The following is a 13,004-nucleotide window of genomic DNA, read 5'->3' as shown; positions in this document are numbered from 1 at the left end:
CCTGACAATATCCTGGTAAATCTCTTCTGAACCCTCTCCATCTTAATGATATGTTATAATAGGTAATATTATATCATGTTATCCGGCAAGCACTGAGAAAGTGTGATGCTGGTAATTCAAAAATGCTGATTAATTGGATCTCAAGAGTACTGTTTTAACCTCACTGCCTCCTATCACACAATTTAGCTGCATAGTTAATCCATTGAAAAAGTAACTTCTGTAAAACCAAACAGTCCAATTTATAATTCTACATTCTCATCTAAAGTGCTTCCTGTCCTTAAGACCTAGACTGAGCCGGAATTGATCTTGACCAATAAAGAAGTCACAGGAGTCCAAATCTGGAAATCCCGATCAATGGAGCATTCTAGTTGGTATAATGTCAGATAACAAACTTTACTGTACAAGATTGATTCAGTTGATTTGTTTCAAATTCGGAGAAAACCTCAATGAGTGAGACAGAACTATTTTTCTACGTGTGGGATACTGTCAAACATCACCTTAAACTGAGAGCCAGCCATTAAGCTGAGAAGTTAGGATGTATTTCTTGAAGCAGAGTGGGTAGAAGTGAGGGCCTCTCTCCCACAAAAAGATGGTAGCTTAATTAATAGCTCTGAAACCTGAGATTGATGGGTATTTGCTAGTTTAAGGGTAGTAAGTCTGAATACAGACCAGCCATAATCAGATCGGATGGCAAAGCAAGCTGATTGGGCTTCATGCGCTCCTTCTGTTCCTGTCTTCCTCACACTCCCCGATGCCTCTCTCGGAGGTTAGGTAACTGGTGCTGCTAACAGGATGTAATCGGCAGTAAGATTAGATTAGATTCCCTACAGCGTCGAAACAGGCCCTTCAGCCCAACCAGTCCACACTGACCCTCCGAAGAGTAACCCACCCAGACCCATTTCCCGCTGACTAATCCACCTAGCACTATGGGCGATTTAGCATGGCCAATTCACCTGACCTGCACATCTTTGGACTGTGAGAGGAAACCAGAGCACCCGGAGGAAACCCACGCAGACACGGGAGAATGTGCAAACTCCACACAGTCGCCCAAGGCTGGAATTGAACCTGGGACCCTGGTGCTGTGAGGCAGCAGTGCTAACCACTGAGCCACTGTGCCGCCCCCTCGGGGATGCTGGCAGGTAATCAATTTATATATTTTTCAGTGGGAATATATTTACCATCCTCCTATCTCATTACATTTTACAACACGAAGTTGAAACCGTATCCTATTAATTTAATTTATTATCCACAAAACTGGAACAAGCCATTCAGCTCAACTGCTCTGTGACTGATTATTCTCCACATGGGCCTCTATCCACCCTACTGTACATTCTTTCCTGGCAGCATCATCTTCAGTTCTCTTGGGGCGGCACAGTGGTTAGCACTGCTGCCTCTCAGCACCAGGGATCTAGGTTCAATTCCATCCTCAAGTGACTGTCTGTGTGGAGTTTGCACATTTTCCCAGTGTCTGCACAGGTTTCCTCTGGGTGCTCCAGTTTCTCCCATAGTCCAAATATGTTCATGTTAGATGGATTGACCATTTTAAATTGTCCATAGTGTCCAGGGATGTGCAGGTTAGGTGGATTAGCCATGGGAAATGTAAAGTTACAGGGATTGGGATGGTCTTCGGAGGATCGGTATGGATTTGATGGGCTGAATGGCCTACTTTCACACTGTAAAGATGCTATGATCCTGTCTTATCTCTTTAATCAGCTTCCTCTAAAATGAATCTACATCTTAAAGTTCTATTCCCATTCAATATGTTAGTGGAAATGCCATTTGTTGAGATTGAACTTTAAAGATTTGGGATTTGATTCAGAATTTGATTTGATTTTGTCCTGTGTTTTAACAGACTCCACAGTATACTTTCTCAATGAATAATATTATAGATATGGAAACATGGAAAATTGCACAGTACAGCGAGGGAGTGAGGTCTTTCATGCCCTATTGCCCCCATGCTCACTGACAAAAGTCGTCTCCCATCTCTTTACACGTCAGTCAATTCCAGACTCTCCAATAATCTCTGGGTTTAAAAGAAAAACTCAATTCCCCCCAATCCTTAAACCAATTACAATACCCTTAGCTAGTTAGCTTTCTGCTGATGGAGTGGAGTCCTATCCATTAGGTCTATGTACTTCAGTTAAATCTCCCTCAGCCTCTTCTGTTCCAAAGGAAACAATCCCAGATTATCCAATCTTGCCTTACAGCAAAATACTTCTCTTTCTGGCAACATCTTTAAAAGTCTGCTGTCTCAATTGTAATCACTTCTCTTTAATGTTCTCACCAAAAATTTGTGTTCAGTACTTGAGCTATAGTGTAACTAGTCCTTAATACAGTTCTGATGTAACCTCCCTATTCTTGTAATCTAGTAAATGCCATAATCTCCAGGTTTGTAGTTATAACCATTGCATAACTCTAAACCTTAATAAATATGGCCTGGGTTATAAGTGTAATTAACTGCAGATCTTTCTGGTCTGTAGGGCTCAGTTCTACACATTTTTTTGACTGAACGCAGAGTTATAGTTGTTCCTAGCAAGACAGCATTGACCATTTCTGATTGCTCTGGGAAGATGCTGATGGTCCTCCTTGCTGATCAGTGATGGTATGAACAGGATTCTTGTCAGCTCTGTGATGGTTCAAACACCAGGTTGTAAGACCATAAGAGATAGGAACAGGAGTAGGATGTTCAGCCCCTCAAGTCTGCTCGACCAATCAATAGGATCATGCTGCAACATCCCTTATGTCCGCTTTCCTGCCCTTTCCCTGTCACATTAGATTCCCTCACTCATCAAGCCATCAGGTCTCTGTGACAAGGAGTTCCAAAGATACTCAAACCTCAGAAGAAAATCTTCCTTGTCTCAGTTTTATTCTGAGACTATGTTCTTTGGTCCTAGATTCTCCTGTGAGGGAAACATCTTCTCAGCGTTTACCCTGTCAAGCACCATAAGAATCCTATATTTTGCAACAAAATCATCTGTTATTCGTCTAAACCCCATTGAGCAGAGTCCCAGACTGTTCAGCCTTTGCTCATAAGGCAATCAATCCATAACAGGGATATGTTGGAGGGAGGTTAAGACACCCACAGTGGTGTGGGATTAGAGTATTATATAAAGACCAGACCAGGTAGGCAAGGCAATTTTCCTTTCCGAAAGGACAACAGTGAACCAGTTGGCTTTTATGACAGATCAATTTTTGAAGGCTAACATCAGTTTCTTAAATGGTAGGCTTTGAACTCACATTTCCTGGATTGCTAATCTAGTTGACATGCATACTTGGCAACAAATTAACCCACACAGTCATCAGAAAAAAACTAAATTGCCTTTCACATAAATGTTCTAACAGCTTCTATCTTTATATGGTCTATGATATCACATCTGAGTCAATTTACAGTGAGCCAAACCTGATGTGCAATGCAAGGACATTGGATGAAATGTTCCAGCATCCATTGGAACCTTGCCTGTGTTCCCCCAGAAGCTTCCGGAATATTCCTGGAGCAACTAAGCACATGCTTGGCCTCAGGGTAATTAAATGGTGAGGTTTAGAAAAGGAGGGGGTCAGAGGGTAAATTTTATTTAATGTGAAATGAAAGAAACAGAAAGAAAGCTGAACACAATTTCTCTAGGGAACATGCCTGTACAGTGGCCAGCCAATGAGTTTGAGAGATTTATTTTTGGTTTTCTATAAAAGCTGATAGAAAACAGAAACGGACAAGTCTGTCATTAGGGAGTTTGGTGCCATTTACTTTGTTTCTGAGAGAGTCCGGGGCAAGTTTGATTGTTCCCAAGCACAGCTGGATCCCGTCGATTAGTTTTTGCAGGGAACTGTTGTTCTTGAACAGCTGAACAATTTGGCTTTCAGTGCCTTTGACGATTCAAAAGGAGCCACCAGATTATATTTCAGCCGGATCAATACTTCATGGTGGCTCAGGTGGCTTTTGTGGAATTGTGAAAAAAAATTTCAACTTCCAGGGGCAAATGGGGCAGGGATGGTAACACCCAGGACATCAAAAACCAAAGAAAATTAGGGAAAGGCCATTGTCAGCTCTAAGGTTTGTAATGTATTTTGCTGCTATGATCCTCGCAGTTGAACTTATGGATGAAGAGAAATAGGATTACAGTGAGCACGAGGTGCGATATTATATGGCCAACTAGGATTAATTTGATCTTCACCTTTGGATCTCTCCTGAAATGAGTGCAAAGATCACAGAATTGTTCCCATTCAGAAGCTGGCCATTCAGCCCATTGTGATAGCATCAATTCTCTAAATGAGCATTGTGGTTTTGTGCCATTCTTCTGCCTTTTCTCCACTCCCTGAACATCATCTTTATTCAAATCATTCTCTTACACCCTCTTCAGTGCCTCAATTGAACCTGCCATTACCATACTTCCAGGCAATACATTCTTGACCCGAAGCATATGCTGTGTCAAAATGTTTTTGTCTCATATCTCATTTAAGTCTTCTGCAAATCATTTTAAATTTGTGCTCTCTCATTCTTAATCCTTTTAGGATAGTGATGATGCTACTCCTTTAACAAGGTTGTGTCGTCCTTGGTTCTTTTCCCCAAAAGTGTTTTACGAGACATAGGTTTCGAAATGTCTGGCTTGGTCTACTTGAAGTAGTTTTATTGAAAAAAAAACACTTGTACAATGAAAGGGGAGTGGACAGTTTTCCCAGCTCAGCTTTTCTCTGGTTTGGTTTGGGTTTTAGCAGTCTGGCTGTTCACTGAAAGCAGTCAGTCAGTTTTTTGAGGCTGCTGGTCAAAGAAACAGCTTCATGGAAGGTGTTCCTTGCTGAATCTCTCTGCCATCTCTCTCTCTCTGACATCTCTCCTTTAAGACCCTGTGTTTGATTTTACCTTCATTGCCAAGGCGTTTCTGGGGATTGTGGCAAGTATTTGGAACAGCATCATTAAGTTGGGTTAATCTGTTGGGTTTTCAGATAGGTTAAGTTATCCTGTATTCTGTTCTCTTTTGTCTGTGTTTAATTCAGTTATCTTGCAAATAAATTCTGTATTGTTTAAAACTAAGAGCTTGGGCTAGCTACATCCCTCCTGGAACATCCATTTTACACTTGCTTAAAACAACTAGCAAAGTATGGGTCTGGGCTACTTTCTTGAAATATTTTGAGGGGAATTGAGAACTGTTTCACCCTATGGAGCTTGCTCTTCCATTCAGAACTGTATGCAATACTCCATCTGAGGTCTAACTAGTGTCTTATAAGGTCAAGCATGACCACTTTGCTTTATTAATAAAGCCAGAGATAGTGAATCCCTCCACAAGTCCTACCACTTTTAATAACGTGCACTTATAAACCTAGATCTCTGCTCTTGCACATCTTTTAGAACAGTATTTTTTATCTTATACTGTCTCTCCATGTTCTTTCTACCAAATGCATCATCCCACACTTCTCTACATTACACTTACCTACAGTCTGTCTGCACAGTCCAATATTTTGTTAATGCTTTTTGAAGTTTGACACTATCTTCTCATAGTGGACATTGCTTCGTGTCAATTGCAAACTTTAAAATTGTCCCCTGTATACCAAAATCAAGATCATATTGAAAACAGGAAAAACAAGGGTTCCGATACCAACCTCTGGGGACAAGTTTTATAAATTAAAAAAAAACCCATTCACCATTACTCTGTTTCCTGTTACTCAACCAATTTCGGATCCATATTGCTATTGCCTTGTTTATTCCATGGGCCCTAACTTTGCTCACAAGTTGAATTGTGTCAAACAGCTTTTGGAAGTGTACATAAACCAATGTTAACAACATCAGCCCTGTCTGTTCCCCTTCAAAGAATCTCCAAGTTAGTTAAACATGACTTACCCTTTGTAAATCCACACACTAGCTTTCCTTAGTGAATCCACATTTGCCAATGTTATTATTAATTTATTACAAATCCAAACTCCATCCATAACAACTCCGGTCTTTGTCTACTCCATTCTCAGGAGCCTGCCTCCATTTTAAAACGTGTATGATTTTCATGCTGTTGCCCAAGTCTGAGGAAACCTGGCAGACAAAATGAACTGAGATATAAAAAGATAGATAAGTGCTTTTACTGAACATCTTGTGGATCGAGAGGAGCAACTGGGTTTCCTGTAAATTCCACACCCTTCCTCCAATATCATCAAACCGACCCCCGCTGACACAGCTGACCAGATTTTCTGATGGGTGGCCAGTAAAACACCCAATATTGCAGCACATTAATGCCAGATTGACATCTCCACATTGTTTAATAGACTTAAACTTTAAATTTCAGTAATGTATAGGTATATCAGAACTCCCAGCGCAAGTAGAAACCACAATAAAACCAGCCATGATCTTATCAAATCGTGGAGCAGGTTTGAGGGCCAATTGGTCTACTTCTGTTCCTAATTCGTGATCCAACCCGACATAAACCTAGTGAAAACGGGTCCCACAGTGTCTTTGTGCTGGTATAATGAACCAAAAATGAGTAATTTCAGGGATTCTCCACTTAAACTAAGAGTAAGAGGAGAGTTAAATAGGACATTATTTCATTGAACTCTAAGAGGAAAAATAACGTGTGCTGTGATTTTTGCACTAGATTTTATGGCCTTCCTATAGGAATTGGGTGAAAGGTAGTAATTTATCTAATTATATAGTGAAGTCAGTCATGACTGGATCAGGCATACATGCAGAATCAACACATTAGAAATTTTGGATTAGAAGCTGCATCTAATAGACATTTTCATGGGTTTGTCCTTGAAGTAAAAGCTCCTGATTTGTCACGCAATGTTGAAAATCCTCAGCCAACACAATTTTAAATCAAGCATTTATCCTTCATTCAACACAAAGGAAACCCTGTCTTCAAGTACATGACATGACCACAAAGAAACATTGTGAAGTCTTGCTATAATTCACTAAAACACCATAGTTTCAGCAGCTCTGCCCTTGAACCCTCTACTAGAAGGTTCCATTCAACTCCCTGAACTCCGTTCAGCTGCTTGGTGACCTCTGCTCAATGCTGTATTAAATAGAACCACAGAGACCAAGTTGTACCCCAGGGTAGGTATTGTATTTCCATCAGGCCTGAATGTTGCCCCATTATCTAACTTAGGCAAAAAAATATAGCAAGGCAAGTTGCATCTATGAAGAGAAATATGTCGATGTTTCATCGGAGCTGGCAGTAGTTAGAGATTTAACAGTTTTTAAGCAACTGCAGGAAGAGGGAAATGGAGGTGAGTGGGAAGCAAACGATGTAAGGTTTGTAGCAAGAGTAAATGAAACATTCCATTTTCAACTTTGACTGATTATCAGCAATATGATGCGGAAAGGACACAAAGTTATTTCTCATCGTCTTCCTCATGTGATTGAAGAAAATGTTCTCTTGCCGACAGATCATGTTTCTGTTAACAGTTATAACCACTTGAGGTTCTCATGCGAGACCATACGCACCAAAAATGCATATTTATCCAGAGCTCATAAATGCTGAAAATGGAACCCTTACCTGGGGTCAGGAGGTGGGGAGGGACCAGCTTCTAAAGCCTTAGATGACACAGCTCCCCTAAAAATATAAAGTAAAAGAGATTAAATAACAAAAAGAATGTTGGTAATAGCAAAAGGTGATAATGAGAATGGGTAAAGAAACAAAAGCTGGGTCTGGAGGAAGTCCAAGTGATTAATAGCAAAATCATTACCAGCACATATTGTCCAAATAAATGGAAGCAGTAGATATGACCTGAAACTTTTGAACTCTGCATCAACACCAAAATGCTGTATAAATGCCTGATGGAAAGATGAGATGCTCTTCTTGAGTCGCTTAAAATGATTATAGTGGTTCATAGGGGGGATCTTGTCTTATTTACTCTGGTAAGGAAGTCCAGGACAGAGGACACAAACTTACAATTACAACTAGGCCATCCACGAGTTGTGTCAGAAAGCACTTCTTCACAAGTCTGAACACTCTCCCAAGAAACTGCTGAGGACCAGATGGGAATGTTAAAACTGAAATAGATTGATTTTGTTAAGCAAGGCTATTCGGGGATATGGAACCAAGATACAGTTTAGCCACTATCTAATTAATTAACAGTATAGGATGGAGAGGTGGAATGGCCTTCTTACATTCAAATGCCCCACATTTAAATCCTACTTTGACCGATAGACAGGAAGAACCTTGGAAGAGATGTAGGTTGATCAGCCAGTTCCATCTTTCAATCTATTTTTGGCTTATTTGTACAACTCTCTATTAGTTATAGGATGTGATCACAACTTTAGCTTTGACTTTGAAGAAAACCAGATTGAAGAGTCTATTGAATGTCATTTCTAAGCTGAGAATTTGGTTTATTCTATGGTATCAACCAGCTCATAAATATGGAGGTAGTCAATAAGGATATCAGGTTGATACTTTATTTTCATGATTCAGTGCAGAATTAAACCAAATACAGCAGGACAATCTCATGTCTAATCCATTTCAGTTCTGGGTTAGTACTGATTCTCTGTTTTTGGGTTAAGGAATGGGAGAGTCAGCCTAGAGACCTGCAACCTGAATGCTATCTTGTGCAGGCAGATAGGAATGGACTCTTTCAACATCTAATTCCACAGGTACTATGTAATTTGGGCAGCCACTGCATTTCAAATATAGTAAAAGTCATTGCATTGATGAATACAGATAGATGCCACACTAAGCATTAGCTATGTCATCAGAATTGTAGAATGTTAAGGTTACATTTAAAAGGCTAATACATCTAAATGCAGAGAACCCTGGAAAGCTTGATGTAAAATTGTTATTTGCTGAGTTTAGAGCTATGAGTTTAGTGTGAACCATTGACCTGGAATGGAAATGTTTGTGATAATATAGGCTAACTTCTACAAATATGTCCAGGTGTTTTTCTAATGTTACACAGCTGCCTAAACAAAGCCCAAGGCCTGAATTTTACCAAAAATCAAGTAACTGTAAATTTCAGCGAATTTTGTGGAGGGTTTCTCTCCATGAGTCTTAGCGAGTTTTTTCACACTGTTTTTAACAGCTTGCTTCAGTCGCTATTAACCATCATCTTTGTGCTACCTTCTACTCAGCAATGGCAGATATATTTACCACTGCCAAGACCTCCCAGTATTTTTGGCACCAGTACCATTTTTAAAGCCCAGCCGTGCATTAGGGTAAATGCTGCCAGATTAAAATTGCCTTCAATAGTGCACATAGTTGGAGTGAAATGAAACAGAAATGCTTCTGATGGCACGTAGGGGCACGGCTGACAATTCATTGCAAATACCAGCTATTTTACATAACTGACTGACACTTCACAATCTGAAAATTCCAAAATAATCAGGAAGAGAGTCAGCATGATTTTGACAAACGATAATCACATTTGATCTTTTTATTGGAGTTCTTAGAAATAACATGCGCTGTGGATAAATGGTTGATGTACAAAACTTGGATTTTTCAAACGCATTTGCTAAGTTGCCACGTCAAAGGTCATTGTGTAAAATAAAAGCTCACGGTATAAAGGGTTACATATTAGCATGGATGGAAGATGGACTGGCTGGAAGAAAATAGAGTATATATTAATGGGCCTTTGTCTAATCAGCAAGGTGAGAGAATGGAGTGCCACAAAGGTGTGCTGTACAATTTACAGCAATGACATGGATGAGAGAGCAAAGGCATGGTAGCTCAATTTGTAGACCACACCAAGATAGATAGGCAAGTGTGTTGCGTAACTGGCATAAGGACGTTGCAGTTGTATATATTTATAGGTTGAATGAGTAGACAATATCTGGCATAAGGCATGTCATGCTTGCACAATGGGAAATTACTCACCTTGGCAGGAAGGATGAAAAAGCAGAGTATTATTTAACTAAACAAAACTGCAGAATTGAGAGATGCGGAGGGATTGTGATGTTCTAGTGCACAAGCCACAAAGTTAGAATGCAGGTACAACATGTAATCAAGAAGGCTAATGGATGTTATCCTTTATAGACAAAATCTTTTCCCTGGGATTGGGGAGTCCAGAACTAGACGGCTAGGTTTAGGGTGAGAGGGGAAAGATATAAAAGAGACCTAAGGGGCAACCTTTTCACGCAGAGGGTGGTACGTGTATGGAATGAGCTGCCAGAGGATGTGGTGGAGGCTGGTACAATTGCAACATTCAAGAGGCATTTGGATGGGTATATGAATAGGAAGGGTTTGGAGGGATATGGGATAGGTGTTGGCAGGTGGGACTAGATTGGGTTGTGCTATCTGGTCGGCGTGGACAAGTTGGACCGAAGCGTCTGTTTCCACGCTGTACATCTCTATGACTTTATCTATGATAATTGAATGTAAAACTAAGGATTTTATTTTAAATTTTAAGGGCATTATTGAGATTATATTTTGAGTACTGTGTACAATTGTATTCTTCTGTATAAGGAAGGATGTAATGCATTGGAGACTGTTCATAGGAGATGATTGATACTAAATTGATACTTGGATTGAGCAGGTTGGCTTATGAGGATAAGTTGCACAAGTTCCCTTGTTTTCACTAGAGTTTAGAAAAGTGAGGAGTGACTTGATTCAAGTGTATAAGGTGGATGTCAAAATGATGGTTCCTCTTGTTGGTCAGACCAGAACAAGGGAGCACAGATTTAAAATAGAGAACTGTCCTTTCAGGATAGAGATGATAATATGTTTTATTCACCTCTGACAGTTGAACACGTTCAGTTGTCTCTGCTCCAGAAGGTGGAAGAGGTGGGGATCATTGAATATTTTTAAGAAAGGGATGGTTAGATTCTCACTGGGCAGGGGAATCAACAGTTATTAGGATTAGATTGTAAAGTGGAATTTGAAACAAAAGCAGCTGGTTTCGTTGAACGGTGGAGCACGTTCAAGGAACCAAATGATCCTCTACAGCTCCATTTCATTTATTCATATGTTTAACTTAGATAATTTAGTTTAGCATAGGCCAAAAATCAAAGCAGAGTCTGGCTTAGTATAGTACTGTATGTGCATTACCAGTCATGTCATTAAATATTTGAAATATTAAAAATCTTAGTCCTTACATAACTCACATACCAACCTTTTCCATAAAAACATACTAAACTATTATACCCCATTATAATATAAACCACCTCAGTAAACTGTCACCAAAGATGGTGCTGTTGCATTCAGTCTTGCATCCCTGGCTCCTTATCCTTTACTTCATTAAATGACATTCTGTGCTGTATCATAGAATAATGGAAAATAGGAACATGAGTGGGCAGTTTGGTCCTTTGAGCCTGCTCCACCATTCAATATGATAACAGCTGATCATCCAACTCCGTATCCTGTTCCTGCTTTCTCCTCATACTCTTTCATTCCTTTAGTCCTAAGAACTTTACTGATTGCCTCAAAAACATGCAATGATTTGGTCTCAACCATTTTGTAACAGAGAACTCCACAAACTTAGCACTATCCAGATGAATAAATCTCCTCATCTCAGTCCTAAGTGACCCAACTCATATCCTTTGATTCTCCATTCACCTCCCTGCTATAGGAAGGATGTTGTGAAACTTGAAAGGGTTCAAAAAAGATACTACTTTTCATCATTTATATAAATGATATGGATGTGAGCTTAAGAGGTAGAGTTAGCAAGTTTACAGATGACACCAAAATTGGAGGTGCAGTGGACAGTGAAGAAGGTTACCTTGGATTACAACAGGATCTTGACCAGATGAGCCAATGCGCTAAGAAGTGGCAGATGGAGTTTAATTTAGATTAATGAGAGGTGCTGCATTTTGGGAAAGCAAATCTGAGCAGGACTTGTACACTTAATGGTAAGGTCCTAGGAAGTGTTGCTGAACAAGGAGACCTTGGAGTGCAGGTTCATAGCTCCTAGAAAGTGTAGTTGCAGGTAGATAGAATAGTGAAGGCAGCATTTGGCATGCTTTCCTTTATTGGTCAGAGCATTGAGTATATGAACTGGGAGGTTATGTTGCAGCTGTACAGGACATTGGTTAGGTCACTTTTGGAATATTGCGTGCAATTGTGGTCTCCTTCCTATTGGAAGGATATTGTGAAACTCGAAAGGGTTCAGAAAAGACTTACAAGGATGTTGCCAGGGTTGGAAGATTTGAGTTATAGGGAGTGGTTGAAGAGATTGGGGCTGTTTTCCCTGGAGCGTCGAAGGCTGAGGAGTGACTTTATAGAAATTTATAAAATCATGAGGGGCATGGATAGGATAAATAGACAAGGTCTTTTCCCTGGGTTGAGGGAGTCCAGAACTAGAGGGCATAGGTTTACGGTGAGAGGGGAAAGATATAAAAGAGACCTAAGGGGCAACGTTTCTACATAGAGGGTGGTGCGTGTGGGGAATGGGCTGCCAGAGAAAGTGACGGAGACTAATACAACTGCAACATTTAAAAGGCATCTGTATGCGTGTTTGAATAGGAAGGGTTTAGAGGCATATGGGCCAAGTGCTGGCAAAAGGGGCTAGATTGATTTAGGATATCTGGTCAGCATGGACAAGTTGGACCGAAGGGTCTATGTCCGTGCTGTACATCTTTACGACTCTAATCTTGCACTAATGCTACTTCTCTGCTTCACATATTACTGCAAATTACAGGCCTCACCTAACCTACCCTCATTTACGCAGATCACCAAGCAATCATTGCAAATCATTTTGTATCACAAAAAGAGTTAATCAGAAAGGCATCACTCACAACTTATTGAACATGCTAGCTAGTTAAATTGTGATTACTTTAATTATTTAATCCACCATACTTGCTGATTAAAAAGCCCTGTTGACTTCAGGTAAAGTCTTCCAGAAGCTCTTTGCAGCTCATGAAAGTGCAATTTCATCAAGCCATTTACGGTCTGCAAATCTCACTTAAAAAAACTCTCTTAAAAACATTTGAATTGACTTGATGGTCATGGAATCCTGGGCCACTTGTAATTTCTGCAGCCTGGAGTAGACTCGCTTTTGCACTCATGTGGAGTGCAAAAGTTTAGAGTCCTTCCTCTCTTTGAAAGGGCCATTCCTGGTACCTCTTTCAAATGGGAAATAAATTGGTGATGGTTCTTTTAAAA

Source organism: Chiloscyllium plagiosum, unplaced genomic scaffold, assembly GCF_037043375.1.
Source record: "Chiloscyllium plagiosum isolate Xiang-an unplaced genomic scaffold, Cpla_swu_hap1 HiC_scaffold_20, whole genome shotgun sequence".
Lineage (NCBI taxonomy): Eukaryota > Metazoa > Chordata > Chondrichthyes > Orectolobiformes > Hemiscylliidae > Chiloscyllium > Chiloscyllium plagiosum.
The sequence above is the reverse complement of the archived record's forward strand: the minus strand, read 5'-3'. Positions refer to the sequence as shown.